Source organism: Mytilus trossulus, chromosome 10 (genome assembly GCF_036588685.1).
Source record: "Mytilus trossulus isolate FHL-02 chromosome 10, PNRI_Mtr1.1.1.hap1, whole genome shotgun sequence".
NCBI lineage: Eukaryota > Metazoa > Mollusca > Bivalvia > Mytilida > Mytilidae > Mytilus > Mytilus trossulus.
Window position 1 is genome coordinate 57,880,017 of NC_086382.1, and position 24,631 is coordinate 57,904,647.

The window sequence follows — 24,631 nt, forward strand, 5'->3', positions numbered from 1 at the left end:
ATATGTGAAACATTTGACAAGACGCTTAATTTAACAAGGACTTAAATGCAATGTATTGTTTTTCGTTAATTTGTTTTACTTTATTGCCTTCAAAACAATTAGAACAAAGGTAACTCTATTGTAAAAACTAACTATTGACCCAACTCGAATCATGAATATGACAATTGTCCTAATTGTTAGATAAATTCTCACCTTTTAATATGCCAGCACCTGCTAATTCAGGACAGTCTGACCCTCCTCCTTTTATTGATACACCAGAAATATATTTAATAATTTCTGCTCCACTTGTAAACCTGTAACCACTGTTGTAGAAATCTAAAACGAGTAGAACAAGATCGTCATAAGGTAGAATTTGTATTTTTAAGACTTATTTATTTGTATGTATCAGCCGTCTTACTCAATTAATGTTCAATAGATAAGGCTAAAACGTACTGATCATCAACCTATAACGTTGATATCATGTATACATTCAACAATCAGCAACAAATTTCAAGTAAAATGTTCAAAATGATGTTTGTTTCAGCAAGTACGCTAATCTTAAGGAGCTGTTATGAGTTTGATTTGTAACATTTTGGAATTAACCATAAAGGAGAAATCAATATGCTTTGCACTTCCTTTTCCTTTTCTACGATATATGTGCTGTTAGTCTGGATTTGTTTAAGCAATAGGTTACACACATATGAATGCTGCAATAAAGAAACCAAAGACATTAGTTAGCTTGTTTTATAAGGGAATAATTCTTATATGATTGATATTAGGTAACACGTTGATATGGTTGGTATAGGTGACTTTCGGTAGTTGATCTTGACGTTGTATATTTTTTGATAGACGACGTTGACCGAACTTCTTTTCATAACCAAGGTAAACAAGAAGGCGGTGATAATAACACTAGTATTGACGTGTTAAATAAAATGATAAATACAAAACATTTGTTTGAATGATTGTACAAATTTTTGTATTTTTTTTTATCAGTTTGAACTAGTACATACTTTTGCGTTAACCAATAAATATTTTCGTGCCAGGCTTATTCAATATCACAAATATACAATTTACAAGTGATAGACGTTAACAAATATATTCCTTATCTCCAATTTAAAACAAAATTTAAGGATTGAACGCCTTTTTTAAGGAATTAACTGGTGTATAAACTGGATCATGTCACTCACAAACATATCATAAAAGTCCGGTGGACTTTTTTTTGTTTGTGAGTGAATTGGTCGAGTTTATACATCAATAAATTCCTTTAAAAATTCGTTTTATTCCTAAAATAACTCAATACTCGACGATACATAAAAAATAATATAATTAATACAATAATAAAAAAAGTTTACGTTAAAGGAACGCTTGAAATTAGTTTGTTTGTTCTTGATAATTTTGTGTTATAAGCTCTGTTTTTGGTTCTTTTAAAATTTTGTTTCCTGTGTTGTTTTTTTTTTAAATACTTTTTTTACTACTTGTAGATGTCAGTCTCATTTGTCCTGAACCAAGCTGTAATTTACTGTTACTTTTTTTGTAAAATCGTCGAATTTAAACACGAATTTCACTATAAGTGTCACTGACAGAAAATGAATCGCAATACCCTTGCGTTGTTTTTCAATTTAGTCCTGGTTTATTGTAGGTTTTTTTTAACACTTGTTCTTATGCTTTATGACTAATATTTCAAATTTTAAATTCCAGAGCTCTCAATGATCACTGTCTACAAAACAATGAAAAGTCTGAGTTCAAACTAAAGTGTCAATATATCTTTTGCTAATGTAACAAAGTATGTTCAACGGACTTAGTTTAGATTATGTTGAACCGTTTGTAATAAATTTAAAATTTCGGTCTCGATCTAATTCAGAAAAAGCATTTGCGTGACTTTACTAATTACTTAAAGCGGGATTGAGTTTTATAAACTTGAAATGGCTTATTTCTATGTCTATGATACAAACGTTTACAATATCACTCACACACTAAATTCGTAAAAAAATCTTTGATTTTTTTTGTATTTATTTTTTTTTGTCATTTTTTTTTTGTGTATCTTTTAAATCGAGTGGAAAAGTTTTCAAAACAAACGTGAACATATGTTAAGAACTCATACAGAGTGTGCTACGGTCAACACTTTTATGCATAAAAAATCAAAAAGAAGCATTCATTTCTTAAATATTACAATAAACAAGGATGTAGTTACATTTTGTAGTAATTGAAAATAATACTTTAAAATTCCGATGCTGCGAGTGTTTTTTAGTGCATCGGTCTTCAAATTCAATTTATGGAATCAGAACTGTTATGTAACTACGCATTAAATAGAGATATACTAATTTAGATAAATTCATTACTGGACATGCTTTAACCAAAAGTAGTCATCAATATATTGTTACAAACCAGCATGATTTAATCCATATACTCAATGAACGATATCACTTTTCGGATATACGTTGCAATTTTTATTTTAAATAAAATTGAGAATGAAACTAGGAAATGTGTCAACATGCCAACAACCGGACCTAAAAGCAGAAAATCACGCACCCGGAGTCACACTGAGGACCCATAATCAAAAATATGCACTCTTTCAGTGGAAATGGACGTTTCACTAAATTCAAAAATAGATAGATTAACTATAATTAAAAAAAAAAAACCTCCTGACATTTCTGATTCAAATAATGTTCATGTCTTACTGACTTTTTTTTTTTTTTAAGCACTCCTTTTTGATAAAGAAAACAAAACTTTCGTGAATATTTGATCTTATTCGAAAGAGATTACCAAATATAATCGAATTTATGGCTGCAATAGTTACTGTGTCTTCAAATGAAACCAAATTCATCGTTGATTATAGATATAGGAAGATGTGAATTGAGTGATAGCCTGGAAGGTAAGTCCAGGCTTATAAACCTCATACATGAACATAATTGCGTAGTAAAGATCTTACATACGATAACACATATTTTGAAATAGAATTAGTATCTTATATTTTTTTCTCATTTAAATACAATAGTTCATTACCTGGATCACTAAAAAGTGACAAAACGTAGTTTGCAGGTTCGTTATTTGATCCCAACGTACTAGTGACAAGTTGTATAATTATCTCCTTTACCACCTTAATCTCCTCAGTCATAGATCCAGTTATGTCAAGAGCAAACGCTAACGATACAGGTTCACGCACTCTAATGTTGAAAATAGATTCAAACGTTGTGTTTCCGAGAAGATTTAGAATTCCAGTGTCTACAATCCGTAAATAAACAAAGATAGATAGCATTAATTTTACATTTAGCATCAATTATATAATTTTAATAGAGACGTTGGTCAAATAATGAGTTTTTGTTTTATAAAGTATATGATAATATTAAACTTTTCATAGTTAAAAAGGATTAAAAAATACAAGCACACGCGAAATGCGTACGACATATTCCTCGTTGTCAGCAGAGCATCAGAAGTGCAATAGTACCTATTGCACCATGATTAGCGATTTTAACTACAGATTATAAAGCTAATCAAGTTTGCAAGAAGTAAAGAGTCGGCAAACAAACTTCTTTTGGAAGCTATTTTATTCATCATTATCATTCATATTTCGAAAATTTCCTAACTTACCTTCATCTGTCAGGAAATACTTTGTGGCTGCTACAGCTGCATAGTATGCATCATCATGTAGATGATAATGTGGTGACAACTCTTCAAGTGTTGTATCCTTATTTATTCCACATTTTGCTATCAATTCTCTGCTTTTATCATCTGGACCACCATGGCTGCACTTGCCGGTTTTAGAACCCTTCGATTCTGAAAAGAAACAACACATCATCAAACATGTGTGTAATCAACAGTAAAGTTATATTCAAAAATGTATTTTCGGTCATTGTAATTTATATCCAACATTTTAAAGCAATAAAAGCGAAATCATAAGCTCCATCGTTTTTAACGTTCATTTTGATTAGATAGCGTAATCAGTTTTCATGGCATCAATTCACGATAGAAAAAAACGCGCAAGCGTAGACGACACATGAAAGATTTTAAATGTGTTATTTAACGTTTTTTTTGTCAGTCTCATTACAGTGGAGATACAAATATTTAATTTTAAGCTCCGACGGAATCTATTGATGATTGGATGGTTTTGCGAATACCCGTTTACTGGCCCTGCTAATGCGTTGCCAGTAAACTTATAAAAAAGAAGTTGGAGTATGATTGCCAATGAGACAACTAGCCACAAAAGACCAACATGACGCAAACATTAACAACTATATGTCACAGTACGGCCTTCAACAATGAGCAACGCCCATACTGCATACAGCAATAAAAGGCCCCGATAAGACATTGTAAAACAATTCAAACGAGAAAACTAACGGCCTTATTTATGTTTGCGACCATGAAATCACCACTTGATACTGTCGGAGCTTAAAATACATTACAGTTATCTCCTAATTGCATATAATAAGATCTAATATTATGCTGGAACTATTTCTCAAAGAGACTTACTTTATACTTAAAATTTGATGTACCACTGCTCAATTTGTAGGATAAAGTAATTCTTTTATTAGGGTGTGTTTAGGGTATGTGACATAACCCACTTTAATTAATTTCCCGTTTCCTTTTTTGAATGCGTTATACATTTGAAACGAACATTATGTATACATTATGTATACGTTACGTTGAAGGTATTAGAATTTATATTTGTATATCTGACAACTTAAAGGTTCTCAATCAAATAATCATGAGTTATTCAGGGTATCATTTATACATCGTCTGAAATTACGACAAACATGTTTTATCTTCGTTTGTAGTTTTCTCTCTGCGGGAATCGAACCCTAACTGTAGCATTCATTTACAAGCTATTGCATTTCAAGCGGTCTATATCACTTGGTCAACTACAGTAGGTGCTATGAAATATAGTTGTCGTTAGTCGACCAATACATTTTTTAGTCGATCTTCGTTTAATTTGTCTTAACTTCATCCAGGTCTAAACATCTAATTGAAAGTATTAAAAAAGTTTGCGAAGGTTAATTCGACAAACTAACAACTACTATAACTCACAATGTTAATTTACTATAACTCACTTGGTGGTTTAACATTTCCACGACCATGATGGTAACCGCTTGCCAGTGTAGAATTAAATAATAAATTATTCCGACAGCCGCGGCTGTAAAAGATAAATACAACAGCAGTATATCGCTGTCCATTAGTCAATCGATTAAATGGGTCTGGAAAAAAATACCGGGTGTAACATATCCAACTATAAAAGGAAAATAACGGAGCTACAGAAACACTTAACAGCAATAAAACAACATACATAGCAAGGGACTATTTGATAATAACTCTCTATTTCTGACTTCGAAGAAAACATTTTAAAGTAAAAATGGTAGGTTGAACCTGGTTTGCCAAACCTATCGCTTATGTGGAAATGTTTCATATACGACTTAAACGAAAACAGTAATTGACAGGAATGCAGTACACATAAAAACAAGAACACTCAGGACAGAGAAATACATTGTGAAATCATATAATAGTACATTACAAAATGTAAATCACGGAAGATCTACGGACACATACTATGAATTTAAGACAGAAAACCAGGACACCACCATAGAATTCTAAGCTGTGCGTCACATGAATGTGTCAACTCATCAAAAAGTAAAGTCTTATTCATAACAGGTAAATTTCTTAAATAGAATATCAAATAGGTTTTGCATTTGAAATTGTGTTAATCTATGTTTCCTAACCATGGCTGGAATATATAGATTGAATTGGGTTTGTGATGTTGTAATTATTTGTCTTCTCTTCTAAATTGAATTTGAACAAAAACATCCTCTGCATAAATTTGCTTTAAATTAAAAATCATATTGATGAAATAGCTGACTTTTACATAAAAATAAATTAGATGTGTCAAAGCGACACCAATGGCCCCGTCTCAAAATGTTAAAAAAACTGCAATTTCAATAACACATGTGGACAAAAACATGATGGTAGTCTCAAATATCTAAAATCAGCTTAAAATCTTGAGGCGTATGTATAGAAAAAAGTGTGTATAATTGTAATTTTCAACAATTTTCAAAGTTGATAACCCTTAATTTTGGCAAAAAGTTGCGGAGCAAAACGAAATTTTAACTTAATCTGCAACTCATCATAGTTCGCTCACAAACAAAAAAATCAGCCCAATATCTGAAAGCATTTAGAAAAAAAAAATCCGTATAAATGTGATTTTCCCAAAATTTATCAAAGTCCAAAGCCCAAAATGACAGCAAAAAATAGCCAAGTGAAACAAAACTTAAACTTGATCTGTAACTCATCATGGGTAATTAACATACCAAAAATCAGCCAAATATCTTAAAGCGCTTAGAAAAAAAGTCAATATAACTGTGATTTTTAACAATTTATCAAAGTCCATAGTCCGTAATTTCGGCAAAAATTAACCAAGCAGAACAAAACTTAAACTTGATCTGTAACTCATCTTGGTTAACTCACACGCCAAAAATTATCCCATTATCTGAAAGCGTTTAGAAAAAAGTAGTATAACTGTGCTTTCAACAATTTATCAAAGCCCTTAATTTCGGTAAAAAATAGAGAAGCAGATCGAAACTTAAACTTGATCTGTAACTCATTCATGGTTAACTCACATTCCAAAAATCAGTCCAATATCTGAAGGCGTTTAGAAAAAAAAATCCGTGTAATGGTTTGTTGCGGAATGACGGAATTTCGGAATTACGGAATTTCGAAATTCAGAAGTTCAGAATTACGGAATTATGGAATATCGGAATTACCGAATTACGGACAAGGGTAAAACTATATGCATCGACAACTTCGTTGCGGGACCAAAAAAAATAAAAATAGAATTGAAACCCAAAAAAAAATCAGTTTCTTCTCACATGTACTTAGGTGAGGTTTTGGAATTTATGTCAAGTTTTCGGAATCCTTGGTGTTTTCCCTTACAAAACTAGGTAAAATATTTTGCCCTATAACACCTTTTTGCTTTTTTACATACAAGACTAGATAGCTCATGAAAGATCATTTACCAAAATTTAAGACGATCCTTAATTGTCTTTCTTTTTTTTTGGGACCAAAATAATACCGATGCAAAGTTAAAGTCTAAATCAGCCTTTTCCCGCCATATTTTTAATCTCATATATCTCGAAAAGGAGGGCCATGACCTATCAATATTTTTAGCTAATTTCTATCCTTAAAGAATGCTCTACCTGCTAAATGTATCAATTTAAAACTCTTGATTTATTAATTTTAACCTAACCTAACCTCACCTAAGTACATCCTTGAAAAGCCGATACTGCTTTCCCTACCTGAGCCAAAAAGTACAAAACAAAATAAAAAAATCAGTTAACTACGGTGGTTGATACGATTAGTGTTACTCATTAATTTCTAATCTTATATGCAATAGTTTGTGGACTGTTGTTTGTTTTATCTCTTATTTCCTTTTTTGTGGCAATGTTTTTCCCCCCTCAAATGACGAATTTGATTTGCACTTTTGGTATCTTTTCCGTTGCTTTACAGATTTGAACTTAATTATGTTATTATTTTGAGTAAATAGCTATATACTGACTTGTTTTCTACTCACGTTATGTCATTCATATCTATACAGGTGTCTTCATTAGTTTTTGCCACTGCCATTAAGCGTCTATCTTTTACTCCTGTTGCAGTAAAAATAGGCTATTCAGTTTTTCGTATGAATACACGTTTATCAGTAGTTTGTATAAATAATTGCATGATTGCTATGGTGGTAATGCAAAGATTTCACCATCTAGGTTTCACAATCGTCTTTTAATGCATGCCTGACATGCCCGAAACAAGTCATTCATTGTCGAAAACGTTCGGTTATTAGAAATAGGATTACAACACCAATAGGGTTTGCTTGGTTGATCTTTTAGTGTAAACACTAACGCATGTTTCTTTATAAGATTTGTGGTCTTGATCGTTCTTGCTAAAAATTGTGCATGTAAATCGGTTTGAATGCATTTATTTATTATTGAAAACGCACGTCTAAAAGACATGATTTTCTGTTATTTTCATCACCCAAAAGCAGTTTGAGTCTAATATGCGCTATTGTTTTATAAAAAAACCTTCTTTTCAGTACTTTTAAATAAGTTGCACTTCAATCAAATGTGAAAAACAATCATATTCTGTAAAAATGTCCCAACCTTTTAACGTGCACATGTACTCTGCTTGAAAAATAAAAAAGTTTGCATTTTTCATAACCCTACCTTAATATAAAATCAATACTAAAAGACTCTGTGACCTTTTTTTCAAATACGAATGATAGGAAATTAGAGAAAAAAATCATTAAATTAAGTAAGGATTCATTTACAGAATTTGTATATCACTTGTTTACAATTCAACATTTTAATTCACCCACACAATTTCTAAATTATCTGAAAATCTATGTTCTTCTGATTTAAATGTAACCATCGGATCTGTCAAATTTTGGATATTCCAAAACTCGAATTTCAGGCACAAATTTAAAATTGTGAATCTCTAAATCCTTCTTCTATGACTGTTATCATGAATAAGAAAATTTGTCAACGTTTCTGCTATATTCAACTTACCAAAATCATAGTAAGGTGTGCTACCAAACATTTCTACCCAGTTTGTATTACTGTAGAGTGATTGAATGGTATACAAGCACTCTCCTAGCTGTTTCCGTAGGTCGACGATGTAGCTTTTTCTTGCTATCAATTTAGTCTTGCATGCCATCAAATGACTATGTGCTACAATAATCAAAAGTACGTATGCGGCATACGGAAAGATGACGAATCAACGGTTATATATTCGTTTAATCGTTGAGAAAATAAAAAAAAAGGTGAGTGAATAAAATAAAAAAAAAATAATAATAACTCAAAAGGGCCTTGACAACAATTCTTTTGGAATTTCGAACAGCTAAATTCGGGGCTTCTATCACATTGAAGGTAAAAAGGTGGCCATATAATTTATACTGAGTCGTATAAGAGTTGATTAATAAGGATAACAAGTCAGGAAACCTCGATACATATAAATGTCAAAGCAATTAAAAAAATATTTGTTAGTTCATAAACTTAGTTAAAAAGTCTTATTTATATTATATGTGTGTTTTATTCCATAAACTTACCTAACTTGATTTGATCAGCATGACAATGTACATAAGCAACATCTCTTTTGTTTTCCTGTGTATCAGCTATGGCAATTCTCACCATTCTGATGGCCTTGAACATTTCGATTTCTGAATTGTGGTCTACAATAAAATACAATAATAAACAAATTTCAGTACCTACTTACAACTTACAACTGGTATAAATTTGAATATTCTTTAAAACATAAACGTATATATGTATATATTAAAATACATATCAGAAGCAGTTCTTGATCACGGCATGAAAATTTTATTTCAGTTGTCCTCACTTGACGGTCATGTGACATAATGGCGGGTAGTAGTGTTTTTTGAACATAGAGAAATTTTTTTCTAAAAATGTGTGATAATGCCTGGAAAAAGGTCTGGAAAAGGCGTTAAACGGACTAATACTAGTGATACAAGTGTTCTAAATGACTCTGGAAGTAAAAAACCGTCTAGAAAAAAGAGTAAAAAGAAGAATAAAAGTAAATCTACTGAAGAAAACTCATGTGTCAACACAGGTGACAGTTCAGGTGACATTAAAAATGTAAACAAACCACCCAATACACCTTCTAATTCTAATGTTTTAGATACAATGAACACAAGTGTTAATATGAGCCAACAAAACTTTTCACAAGATCCAAACTTTGTATATACTTACAACCCTGGCCCGAACGCTGGGTTCATGCCACACAACCCACACTTGTGCTCCAGTCCGACCCTCGGGATGTACCCACCACCTATGCATCACATGCAACATATATCACCTCCTACCCAGTCAGCATCTACGCAACAGCGTCCTACATGGGTTGACGAAATATTCCGTCGGATGGACCAGTTTGAAAACAAGCTTGATAAACTAGAAAAAATTGACTCGTTTGTAACTTCTTTAAATGCAAAGGTTATACGATTGGAAAAGGGTACCAAATCCATAGATGACCGTTTAGACCAAGTCGAAAAGAGCACACAGTTAATGAGTAATGAATATGACAACCACAAACAAAATTTCACCGATATTAAAGCGGAATTAAATAAAATTTCAGGCCAATTGAAAACCAATAACTCTAGTGTGAATACTGTTGATAAAAAACTAAGTGCATCGCTTGATGATATGAAAAGGGAGAATGATCGATTGCAAAATGAATTACTTGAAGTCCAGATGAAAGCAATGAGTAACAATTTAATATTTTATAATATACCTGAAATTAATGATGAAAATTGTCGTCATACCATTGACATATTCTGTGAGGAAAAACTGAAAATTGAAAATCCATCTAATATTGTGGTTACTGATGCGTATCGCTTAGGTAAAAAGGGCAACAAAATCCGGCCAATCCTTGTTAAATTTTCATCTTTTGAGAATAGGGACAACGTCAAAAAAAGAGCAAAATACCTAAAAGGATTAGAGTTTGGAATTTCGGACCAACTCCCTCTAGAGATCCAAAAACGCAGGAAAGAGAAACTACCTATCATGAAACAGTTGCGTGACCAAGATGTAAAAGCCTACTTTGTAAAGGACAAGATTTTCGTTGGTGGAAAAGAATATACTCCATAGGGTTTACACAGAGAACAATTTGAAAACTTAAAATGTTTGTGTTGGAATGTGCATGGACTTGTATCAATTTATGATGATAACGATTTTCTTAATTTAGTTAATAGATACGATATTTTATTCGTTTGTGAAACTTGGTTAAAAAAAAATAACTTAATTAATATTAATGGTTTTGTTAACATTTCTTGTATTAATCGTTGTAAAAATATAGGTACTAGAAATGAAGGAGGTATAGCTGTTTTTTGTAAAAATTACTTGTGTGATGGTATTTCTGTTGAAAAAGAATTGAACTATGGAATTGTTGTAATTAAACTAAAAAGAGATTTTTTTGCTATTAATAATGATATTTATATGTGTTTATCGTATGTTCCTCATGAAAAATCTAATTTTTATCAAATATGTGAACATGATTTTCATGAAGTAATTGAAAGTATTGTTGTAGATTTAAAAGAAAAAGGGACTGTATTTGTTTGTGGTGATTTGAATAGTCGTATAGGTGAAACAAACGACTTTTTGACTAATGATAATTTAGATGAATATGTTGAGAGTGTTGAGCAGGTGCAAAATCCCATTATTTCAAATAGGTGCTCTATGGACAAATTCGTCAATTCTTTTGGTCGTAAACTTTTACAGATGTGTTATGACACTGGGCTCACGGTAGCTAATGGAAGACTCGGAAACGACAAACACGGTAATTTCACTTTCTGTACGTCTAACGGAAGAAGTGTTAATGATTATTTACTTGTTTCTCCTTGTGATTACGAGTTAATTAGTAATTTTGAAGTGTTACAGTTGAACGAGTTTTCAGACCACTCGCCACTTTATTTTGAACTAGATTTTACGAACAATCGTCCGTCACACAATATACCAAAAGTTCACACGTATATTAAATGGGATAACAATAAAAACACTGATTATATCCAATTACTACATAATCAACAAGACAGATTACTTTCACTAGTGAATGATATTTCTACCTTGGACGAGGTCAATGATTCGGTAAGGGAGATAACTCAATTACTTTATAACAGTGCTTTTGAAGTTTTCGGAAGATCTGTTTTGATAAATGAAAATGAGAATAACATTCGTAAAAACAATGAATGGTTTGATGAAAAGTGCGCTAATGAACGAGAGAATTTTCATAAATTTCGGAACACTTTTCTGCGTCATCCGACAGATATTAACAGAACATTCTATATTTCATCCAGAAATTCATTTAATAAAGCGAAACGACAAGCCAGGGCAAGGTTTAAGCGTCGGAAAAGAATTGAATTATGTGCAACTGCCAAAACGAACCCTAAGCAATTTTGGTCAGCCATAAAACCTAAGACTAAATCACGCTGTGTAGTAGATAATGATGAACTGTTTAAACATTTTGAAACTATTCTTGGGGACAGCCCACCAGATATCTGCAACGAAGTATTAGACTTACTAAATAATATACAAATAAGTGAATCCCACGTTGACTTTTTAGATTCTGAAATTACTGATGAAGAAGTTATAAAAGCAATACACAAATTGAAATCCGGAAAAAGTGCGGGTAACGACAGCATTATAGGTGAAATGTTCTCAGCGGGTCCACTATTTTTTGCGCCGATCTTAAAAACACTTTTTAATAATGTATTTGAAAATGGGATTTTTCCTGAACTCTGGACAGAAGGATTTGTAATTGCAGTTCCGAAAAGTGGTGATTTAACGGACCCAAACAACTATAGACCTATTATATTAGTAAGTGTCTTATCTAAACTATTTACGTCTATATTAACAAGTCGCTTACTAGCGTGGTCAGAAGATGAGGAAAAATTAATTGATAACCAATTTGGATTCCGACCAGGCCGTTCAACTATAGATGCAATTTTTGTTATCCATGGAATTATTACACATATCCTGCAACGTAAAATGAAACTGTTTTGTACCTTTGTGGATTTCCGTAAAGCATTTGATAAACTAAGCAGACGGATCTTATTATATAAACTTCTACAAAATGGTGTCAGTAGCAAATTCGTTAATATGATCAAATCTATTTATTCGTCTGTCCAGCTACGCGTGAGATCTGGTGGTTTACTTTCGGACGCAATTAACAATTTACTTGGTGTGAAACAAGGGGACCCATTGTCTCCCTTATTATTTTTGTTCTTCATCAATGATATTATAGAAGATATGTCCGTAAATGCTAGTGATGACGTTGTACAACTGAATGGTTTTCTAATTTACTTAATTCTTTTCGCTGATGACACTGTATTGTTTAGTAAGTCTCCTGAAATGTTACAAAAATTACTAGATAAACTATCAATCTATTGTAAGAAATGGAACATCGAGGTAAATACAGACAAAACCAAAGTTGTTGTTTTTAGAAATGGATGGCAGCCAGCTAACTTCAGTTTCGTGTATGAAGGTAAAGAACTACAGATAGTGGACTCTTACGTGTATTTGGGTATGCTACTTCATTACAATGGAAAATTTTTACATACCCAAAAAAGATTATCTCAACAGGGATCAAGAGCGCTATCGTCACTTCTGAACTCTTTAAAACATGTGTTTTTATCCACAAGTCAAGAATGTGTACTGTTCGATATTATGGTTGGTTCCGTATTGAACTATGCATCTGAAATATGGGGTTTTCACCGTGCAAATGATATAGAGCAAATACACAACCGTTTCTGTAGATTTGTTTTAAAACTAGGTAAAAATGTTCCTTTAAGTTTTTTATGTGGTGAACTTGGTCATTTGCCTATGTATGTCTCAAGAAAACAAATTATTTTGAAATATTGGCTTCATATTATTGTAAATACGCCACCTATTGTTTATGATGTTTACCAACTTTTATTAGAAGATGCAAACAAGGGTAAAAAGAACTGGGCGTCTAGTGTTCGTGATTTGTTGTTTAATCTTGGTTTGAACTATGTTTGGACAGCACAGAATTATGTAAATATACAGTTAGATGTTATAAAAACTCGTATAAAGGACCAGTATTTACAAACTTGGTATGCATCAATAAATGATTGTGAAAAACTATGTATTTATAAAAACCTCAAAACAGACTTTGTAATAGAGAATTATTTAGATTTTTTTATTAATAGTAACTTACTTACAAAATTGAGAAGTGGTACTTTGAAACTGAATTTAGAATTAGGGCGATATAAAAATATTCCTAGACATATGCGTCTATGTATATGCTGCAATATGGCTTGTATTGAAAATGAATACCACTTTATACTTGTATGTCCAGCTTACAGAACTGTGAGACAAGAACATTTGCCAAAATATTATTGTTCTTGGCCAAATAATTTTAAACTTTTTCATTTACTTCAAGCAAAATCAAAATCAATCACAACTAAACTGTGTAACTATCTGAAATATGCTTGGAAAATTAGATCATGTATTGTGAATTAATTGTACCTTTATTATATTATGTATTGTTCTCTGCTATCTGTAGTTTTGTCACATTGTATATACTTGTTTATGTATTGCCATAGCATATTATTTATGCTTTCGCAAATAAAATATTCATTCATTCATTCAAAAGAAAAAGTTAAAAAAAATGAACTCCGAGGAAAATTTAGAACGGAAAGTCCCTTATCAAATGGCAAAGTTACAATTTATTCACCCCAGCAATGATTATGTACAAACCTTGAAAAGCAACATTTCTACCTCCATTGTGTATGAACATTTCAAAAGGACAACTTGTATACATCTACCAAATTCAATCATTGATAATCAAACAGTTGATGTTTACATTCAGAGTTGACTAAACATCTATAACATTATCTAATACAGGACTGCAACATTCAGAATATTAATGCACTTTGATTGGTAACGTTGTCACATAATACTCATACACATAATGTGAACAAATACGAGACCAGTCAGATTGACACTCCAGCATAATTTAGGTGCGATTCGAACATTGCAATGGATAGAGACTCATAATTCCTGCTAGTCCCATACATCATCTGCCTGATGGCTGAAGGAATATATAACACTGAAGGGTATATGTAAACATATTTACCGTTGATTTTCATAATTAAATACATAGTGTTCATGGACAGCCAATTACAGGCCTAAGAGTTTCGATTGTAATATTTACTATGTATAAATCATTTGTTCAGAAAAAATAATTGATGGATGCAAATGGAAGTTATTAAAAATAAACACTTTACTCAAAATTATTTCATAAACTAAAATATGACTATAGCCAAATATTTAGTTTAAGTGTATAGCTACATAATATTATTTAATTCACTCACTTCTCTATGAGTTTTAATGAGAAGTATAACCCACAGACTAGTGAGAGAATATAATTAAGCTTACCTGAACTAAAGAATTCATTCATTGCAGACCTTGGTGACGAGGCATTAGTATTTTTCGATTTATAAATGTAATGAGCAATGGCCTGGAGAGATCCAGTGTTCGTGATGTCTAAATGTGTTTTCGTTTTCCAATTTGGAGGCTGTCTTGGATAAAACCCATTCACAAAACATGTTATATTTGTAATAATAAAGAAGAATCTGAAAAGTTCCATTTAAACAAAATGTATGTGTTTAACGTATGGTACTTTTAATTCAATAATGATTTGTTTTTGTATGTAACAAACAAATGTACAAATATATTAAAATTCAAGATAACAAAATTAGATATCAGCCTTATATGCGACAAAAAACTTCAATCGATAAAGAAAAAAAAAAACGTAATCAATATTAATCGGTTCAGAAAGAACTTAAGGTCGAACTTCCCGGTTGATATCTTGTAAATCTTTGTCATTATTGAAACATAAGTAAAATTCATACGAAAATAAACATGATTAATATATGTTAAACAAAAATATAAAGGTATTTTTTCTAGCCAATCTTTATAGTTTTCGTTTAATCTTTTAAAATGATTGATATTTTTCTAATTGGGTTAGGAGAATGAAACTTACAAGACTTACAGATAAACCCATCATAAGAATTGTGTATGCCAAACGCGGAATACATGTACAAAACACTTGTAAATGACTCTCGAAAAATAACTTAAAGGACAAATAAAGCACATAACGAACTTTGCATTTATTTTCATTAATTACATTTATACATAATTTTAGTCGTAAATGAATTGTTTCGCAAACCGTGGGGATATCAGCTTGTTGTATTTATCGAGTCAATATTTGAAGCATTAATAAGATTAATGATAAACCTTACAGGGCTTATAAAGAAACAAACTAAACAAACTTTCTGTAATAAAACTTGTCCATAGCTGTATCTTTTTTTTGTATATTGTAAAGCTTATGTCAATAAGTTGTTCCTTTGTAATTTTTTTTATCGTTGTTCTATGTCCGCGGTTCCTTGTTAATAAAGACGACTTTAATATTCTGACATCAAATTTAATGGATGAAAGATTTCATTAAATGTACATTTCACTACTGAAAAAGCGAGTAAAACATTATCAATTTTTGATAATTAATCAGGTGTTTGTATCTTAGCAATTTGTACGATCAAACGGTGAAAGAATTGTTATCAAATGATAGTATTTAAACACTAAAAAGATATAAGAAGATGTGGCATGAGAGCCAATGAGACACAACTGTCCATCCAAGTCACAATGATGATAAGCAATAACAAAATCGTCAGAAAAAGTTGACGATCTGAGTAAACATATATTTCGAGAACAAATGTTTAAATTGTAGAAAACAATCGAGTTGTCAGTTGATAGATTGTGTCGGTTTAATGCAAAATAATCTATGAGTAAAATCTTTAGAAGAAAAACGTGTTTGTAGGGATAATATATGACCAATTCAGTATTTAAATAGTGGAAAGAGAAGTAACCCAAGTACAGATATGATATAAAAGAAAATTGGATTTAATATTAAAAAATAAATAAATACATATCGTTTTATTAACAATTATGACGACCTATAAATTGTTAAGTAATGTTCGTTCTATCGTTCAAATGTAATACATAAACTACACCTTATAGCGGTACTTTTCAGAAATTGTGTTAAGTCTTTTCTAAGTCTTTTCAGTTGCTGTTATAACCATTTTGTTTCTTTTAACAAATGTATCTATCGGTTAAGATAGTAATGACCAATTTTGCGAGACTATTTAATCTGCTGAACCTGCCGTATATAAAACTGTAAGAATAACCCGATCTGCACTCAAACGAAATAATGATATTTGTTATTTTTATAACGACTTTCTATGTTGTGACATAGTTGTTAGAAATAAGACGTGTTGTGCTGGAAGGCGGAGAAAGCAGTTGTGGTAACGGAGTTATAAGAAATTGTTTGACAATTATATAATGCGGGTAAAAGTACACTCCTAAAGAAAAAAAACACAGATAGAATAGAAAAACAAACACATTGAATAAGTTATTTGGCTTTATTCATACATTTAATAACCATCCTGTTACATTTTTGATGTGGTTACCCTCTTTAGATACAGTCGTCTCTCCTTTATAACATTTTCCCTTTCTGTGAAATCATCAAAAATGTACACAAGAAATAAATACATTACTTTTGTTAGATAACTAATTTAACTACGCCGTTGTCTGGCAAGAAACACATACAGATAAATTACTCGTATGATAGTCAAGGAGAATCTGCATGATTATGTTCGACGAAATTAATTTGGAAAAAGATCAAATGAGATAAAAGAATTAAAAGTATAGGAAATATACAGAAAGATATGATTTTGAAATTCAAAATGCTTAGTCTTCAAGAAAAGAAGAATTAAGATGACATCAAAACTCCAATACACTAAAAGTATCATATCAGTTGTCTAGATATATAAGCAAAAGAATCAACACACATTTAGTGTTATCACAAACTGATCAACACGTAGAACGTAGCGGAAAAATCTAAATAAAGAAAGAAGTTGAAGAGAACGAAAGACAAAAGATTTAAAACGATACTATGGATAGATTTTGTTCGAACATAATATTCTACAGGCTGATTCGTCAAAAATATTGTTAATGCACTTGCAAACATTACTTGATTAGTGTAAACCGTTTTTTTCAGGACTTATAGCGATTTCGTGGCGGCTGGTTTTTATTGGTTTTGGTCGGAGAGAACCACCGACCTTCGGCACAAGCTATTCATGTTCTTCCCTTAAACGGTAGCAAAGTAAACAACAATTTTGGTCAAACTAGAGAATTTAAAACTGTTTTACAATGGAACAAAAAAGACAGATTTGGACTGTTCTACCCTTAAACAGATACGAACAGCTTTAGAAATTTCTTCTGCATAGAACTAATCCTGACAATTCTACCGTAAAACGGTTCTAGACAGATTTGTCTTAGAACTCTGACAGTTATCCCCTGGAACAGTTCAATAAATGTTTATTACACTTTTGTGACGGTTAGCTTGCAGTTCTAAAGAGATGTTGTTCATCCGTCTGGTTGAACGTAAAACTTTGAAGATTTCATGCTTGATAGAATTGTCTGTTGTTACATGAAATTGACGATATTTTTTTTTAATGCGATACCTTTATCATATTGAGTTTTTCGTAGCTTTATCAGTCCTCGTAAAGGAACAGCACATCTGTAAGCCTGAATGCTGTCCAGGAATTATATTTCCGGTTATATTATTTGTCATTATGTAATAATGGCAATACTTTATCTCCATTTTGTGCAAGGGTTATCAGACTTTGATCAATGTTTGTCTACTGTAGCCAAAAAAGCACATGAACTAAAACCGTGTGTCATCAATCAGAACAGATAAAGCACTCAAATATTCAAGTATGGTGTAAAAGATATAATAACTGAATGACCTAAAAGTAAGAAATTCCATAGCATATACAAAGTCTTTGATAAACAGAACAAATATCTACAAGTGAAAGAATAAATAAAGGCAACAGTAGTATACCGCTGTTCAAAACTCATAAATCCATGGATAAACCTTTAATTTCATTGTAAACGCCAAGCATTTTTCAAAAAACTAATAATAGTCCTAGAAATTAGGCCTTCAGTGTGAATAAAATATTATGTAATAGAAATTTTAACATTTATAACATTTTTGCATCCTTGTCTTCAACTGTTTTCCATGGATGTCAACATTTGATAACCTTGACACTCACACAGTTTTGTATTGAATATATGTCGGCGTTTGTTTTTGTTCCACTTCAGTGTTTCTGTTATATCATAGATGATTTCTGTGTGTGTTGCATTCTTTTGTTGTGGTTCTGTTGTCTCGTTGTTCTCCTCTGATATTTGATGTGTGTCCATCAGTTTTAGTTTGTAACCCCGAATTTTTGTTTCTTTCCTATTATACTACTGCCCCAGAATTGGTAATTTTTAGGAAATTTTGCCTTTTTTGTTATTATCTTGAATATTATTATAGATAGAGATAAACTGTAAACAGCAATAATGTTCAGCAAAGTAAGATCTATAAATAAGTGACATGACCAAAATGTTCAGTTGCCCCCTTAAGTAGTTATTGCCCATTATAGTCAACTTTTAACAATTTTCATTAAGTTGGTAAAGGAGAAGGTCCAGTAAGACCCATTTTTGGCCCCAAAATATAGCAATTTTACAAAATTGTTAAATTGTAAACTTTTAGTTATTTATTGGACAGTAGAATGCTTCTGCTACATAAATTATATGGGCTTTTTTGACAATGCAATGCACATATATCGGGTACTAGCACCATAAAGTCATGCTAAATTACTGAAATCTTCACAAGTCTATCATTTTTGTTAAATTTTAGACGGTTTTCGTGTAAAATAGAAGTAGCCGCATTCGTGTTCATCCTTAATAATGAAATGTAAGTTGTATTTTATGATAATACATAACATATATAAAGGTTAAGGATGAACACGATTGCGGCAACTTTCATTTTTGACAAAAAACATCTGAAATGTGACATTTTTCGGCGTATTTGGTAGATTTTTCATATTTGAGCTTGAATCGGATCATTTTTAATGACTACATCTGTTAAAATCTTTCACATGAACTACGTAATTCAAATGAAATAGACACTTAAGTGTTTAAAAAGTGGTCAAAATCTTTCGTCAGATAAAACTGAAATTTGAGGCCCAAATCATTCCTTATCGGACCTACTCCTTTGTTTGAAAATTGTTACAAAATATTTTCCTCTGTAACTAAAGGGCCAAGTTTATTATAGATAGAGAAATTTGTATGTAAAAATATTCAGTAAAGTAAGATCTACGAACACATCACCATCATCAAAACATAATTTTGTCATGAATCCATCTGTGTCCTCTGTTAAATATAAACCAAGGTGAGCGACACAGGCTCTTAAGAGCCACTCGTTTAACATTTTATAATAATAATTTACAACTTTCTGTTCAGATATATTTATTATATTTAGCTTTTCCTACCAGTGTGTAGAAATTGTACGATTTGCATCATAACTAAACACTTTGTTTGAATGATGTGTGATGTGATTTCAGCTCTCTACATATGGACTAGCCTGACAAATATTGATAAACAGTTATGTATTTTAAACCTATTATGTTTTTGTTAATGTTTTACATTTTGGATCCTAATGTCTAGCTCATTGGCAGCAACCCGCAGTCTCGTTTTTCTATTTTCGTATTTGCCTTTCCACAGGGGTTCAACACGACTTCCTATAAGGAGCTTAATATGTACAAGGAGTTACATACCGTTCAAGTTTAATGATTTCCTTTAGGTTCTTTTTTGTTTTCAGCATTATTTGTAAGTACAATAATATTAATGCTTTCGTGATATTTTTTTGTTTCTCCAATGTACAGTTTGTGTTTTGCTGCTTTGCAGTGATGTTTATGAAAAATAACAATCTATTATGCTCTGGTATTTTATATCTTCTTATACAATATGTGTTTTACTATTTTATAAGGCTGTGTGATGACCCACACCTGCTTACATCCACGTTTATTGGTCAATGCTTGATAGTCGTCTCATTGGTACTCAGACCACATTTTCCTATTTTTCATGTTATTTACATTGTCTACATCGACAGGTTCTACCAACACAACCGCCACCCCGACAACCAGACCTTCTACAACAATCCTGACAATTCCGGTCACCCTTTGACATAACTTTTCTATATCTATCTGATATGTCAGAATCATGAAAATCGTGTGAATCGTGAGAATCATCAGAATTATCAGAGTTTTCAGAACTGAAATGTCTCCTTGGTTTGCATCCAATTGCGGCAGTGTTTATTGCACATTGATTTGGGGTCATGTATACCATTGCTGCGTCAACATGCACTTCCTGTTTACCTGAAAATATGTATGAATTATAATTCAAGTCTATATAATATTTTGATATATACGACTCCCTTGTAAGACATCTGAACATTCGCTACGTGAAGGTGACAAGTTCGTTGCATGATGTGTGGTTTATACAAGTAAAACCATTGCACGTCCTGTTGATAAACTGACGTTCGATCAGATTGTAGCAAATAACAAATGTATCACCTTCATCATATATGTTAAACAAAGTTTTCCAGCAATTCTTTCATATTAATTTGGAGATTCGATTTTGCAAGCCGAAATTTCGTATTTATTCATATACGACTTCATTTTCCAGAGATCATTACTTTCACAAAATTATTCTAATGTGAACATCTAGAAAAGTTAATAAGTTCGAATGGCCTGGGAAATGACTACACCACATAAACATGACAAAGACGTTTAAAGATTTGTGTAACGATGTCAATAAGAAATAACGAAAGGATCTTCTTCGGTGATGCTGTTTAAGTGATATAAAACCCACTGCTGATTATTTGTAGTCTCTTGTACATAAAACTCAACAGCATCAATGACACATTTTTGAACTGGAATATGGTTCTTGTATTGAACAAATAAATAAAAAATATATCACTGAAGTTAGTTATTAACTGTCAGCAACGAACAATTGACTATCAACAACAAGTTATATAAATTCATAATTTATAAGTACCTATTAAACATGTTACCATCAAAACTGCAAGTACTATGGTCTGCATACTTTCTTTTTGTCTGAAAGAAAGTTGTACTAGTGTTTCAGTTTTATATATTTAATTTTTTGAATGTTAAGCATTGACTACTTAAGCAGTCTTAAACTAAGGTTTCTGTAGTTTACTGATGTTCAAATTTCCTAAATGGGTTTAATCGAAACAAAAATTAAATTAAAAAAATACCGAACCCAGAGGAAAATTCGAAACGAACAGTCCCTTTTCAAATGGCAAAAATCAAGGCCGAAACACATCTAACAAATTGATAACAACTGTCATATTCCTGCTTTGGTAGAGACATTTTCTTGCGTAGAAAATGATGGATAAAACATGGTTTTATTGCTAGCTAAACCTCTCACTTGTATGACAGACGCATAAAATTCCATTATATTGACAACGATGGTTAATTTATATTGACAACGATGTGCCTTGCAAACCCAATCGCAGACCTAATATCATAATTTGGAAAATTACACACTATGTAAAATAACAGGCTTGACGACTATAATCCAATAAAACATCGAAATACAAAAATAATAAAGTGTATGGTACTTGAATAGCACTGATTGATTTCTTCCTGTAAGTCCAGCGCCAACAGGTCAGGGACACGATACCATAACTTATAATACAAATTAGTCAGTTTCTTTACTGCTGATCGAGATTTAGGACAGAGGATAGTAGTTTCTATTAACAATATGTTGTCTGTGAAATTAAGCTAGCAGCTTTACAATGGGTCATCAACACACTAATATATTCATTTAAAGGATTCATTAGCTTGCTGGGAGTGTGATACTTCCCTAGCACGACTCATCAATTTAAACGTCCATATTCCGACGACCGGTATATGTGTATTGATACATCCCGCAGAGCGGAACGATGCTCCCACCATCGATCACAGTAAGAACCGATTGTTCGATAAAGTCAATCAGCGTAACGTATTCAGAAAACAATCAACTCAAGATTGGTGTATTGTCTGACAGGAATAGTCTACATGAAGCACAGTAATTCTCTTAGTCCAAGTTTTATTGTAATTTCCATAAGCACTGAAAATGCTTACAATTTTTTATATGATTTTTCGATATTGCCGCACCAACTCTTTGGAACAGCTTACCTTCATCCTTACGAAATGAACAATCTCTTGACGTTTTTAAAAAGGATCTTAAGACATATTTTTTCCGAAGTGCTTTCATTGATTTTTTGTAAATTTTGAAATTTATGAACAATTTGTTTTACCAGTTGATTGTATTGTGAACTTTTACTTAATAATTTTTAATACTTGAGTCACTGTGGTTTTATGATAATCATTATTTTAAATTTATACAGAGGAAATTTTAAACTTTTCTTAACTCATTTTTATTTTTTTGAAACTTTTTACTTTTCTTTCATTTTGATTAATTTTAAATTTTTTGATATTTTTATGTGGGTTGTACATTCTTTTATATTATTCTATTTAACCGACAATCAATGTTTTCATTTTACACGCCACTGCTCAGAAATTGTATTTATGTGATTGTATTTTTTGCTTTTACCTTATGTATCTTATTTTTTGGTTTATTCATGTTAAGCGCTTAGGGTAATTTTTCAAATTATATAATGCGCTATATAAATATTGTATAATAATAATAATAATAATATGCAAAGCCATAAGTTTTGTCCATAATACGCCATACCGAGCCCGCACTATCACACGTTCATTTCGAGAAATTAAGAATAGTTATTTTAATCTAGAAAGATAAAAACTGAACCATATAGTTTAAATTGAAAACGCGATAATGCCATAACAGTACAATGGGTTTTTTTCCAATGCAGCTTTGAAATTATAAGGTCAACGAAACAGTTTGTTTTTAATTACTTTATAAGTACTCGCGTGCAACATATACTTGTGAAAATTTGTTAGATATTTTTACTTGAAATTAGTATGACAGTATGACCATCTATTATATTTTGTTGTATTTCTATTACTATTTTGCTTCGCCAGTAAGAAAAGATTCTGCATTGAAAATATATGCATTTTTAGAGCTATTATTAATATCTAAAACTCATCATAGATACCATGTTTCAATTGTGTACGCCAGACACGCATTTCGTCTCTAAAAGACTCATCAGTTATGCTCGCATCAAAAAAGTTAAACAGGCATCAAAAACGAAGTTGAAGGTCATAAAGGGCCAAATCTGGAACGGTTTTGCCAAATACAGCTAAGGTAATCTAGGGTGTAAAACAAATATCATAGGAAAAGTTTTATAAACACTTAATTGATAATTATGACCGCACTAATTCAGGTTAACACAGAAATGGTTACTCTAGAACTGGTGATATACTCGGGAAGAAACCTTGACCAGATATGGCATCGACCCAGTGGTCTATATCTGAAGATTTACCGGCAGAACTAGTAATTCAGTATAAGACATGTGTTTTTTTCTGTTTCTCTATTAATATGCACAATCCCAAATAAAAGTTTCACTCAACGTCACGGAAGTATCACTGATAATTTCTTAAAATTTTAAAGAACACATAATCTGTATTATAAATGGATACCCATTATAAATTACATAACTTTTATTGAAATGTACACGACAGATTGATACACATGAGATAATGAAACAAAAGCATAAAAAAAACCAAGTAAATGTTACTTACTTCAATCAAAATTGTCTCCACCGGTGATTTCTTTAAACTACCCCAACAATTGCCGCCAAAAAATTTAAAGCAAATAATGTCCCAATGTCTGGTAGTTTTATATACATAATATATAACTGCTGTTAATTAAGTGGACTGCTTCAATATACTAATTTACTACCTTGAAGCAAAACAGTCGCTGACCAGCTGACACTTTACATATGTTATCGTCAATAAAAAAAGATTCTGAAACATTAATATCTATGATTAAATTGTTCTGATTTCACCTCTAACTTTGACGAATCGCACAATGCTATCAACTATGTATGTTGTGGACGAGGACAAAATACCTATTAACAAAAGAGGTCAATAATTAGGGCTGGAAGGAATAAATGGCGGAAAAATTGAAATACCATTATAGGGACAGAAACTTGGCCTTGCAATAGGCCACTAAGGGACCCTTCGATGAGTTGTTGTTATACAAAAGAAGATGTG

At 31.6% G+C, this 24,631-nt stretch overlaps 1 long non-coding RNA gene across 1 annotated transcript; it reads right to left on the bottom strand.

The window, feature by feature from the left end:
• Positions 1-20,503: 20,503 nt before the first annotated feature.
• Positions 20,504-24,391, bottom strand: LOC134686413 (uncharacterized). Its single transcript, XR_010101607.1, has 3 exons — positions 24,158-24,391; positions 21,486-21,544; positions 20,504-20,803 (listed from the first exon to the last, which is right to left on the bottom strand). It is a non-coding gene; the product is annotated as an uncharacterized LOC134686413 (long non-coding RNA).
• Between the last annotated feature and the right edge of the window lie 240 nt (positions 24,392-24,631).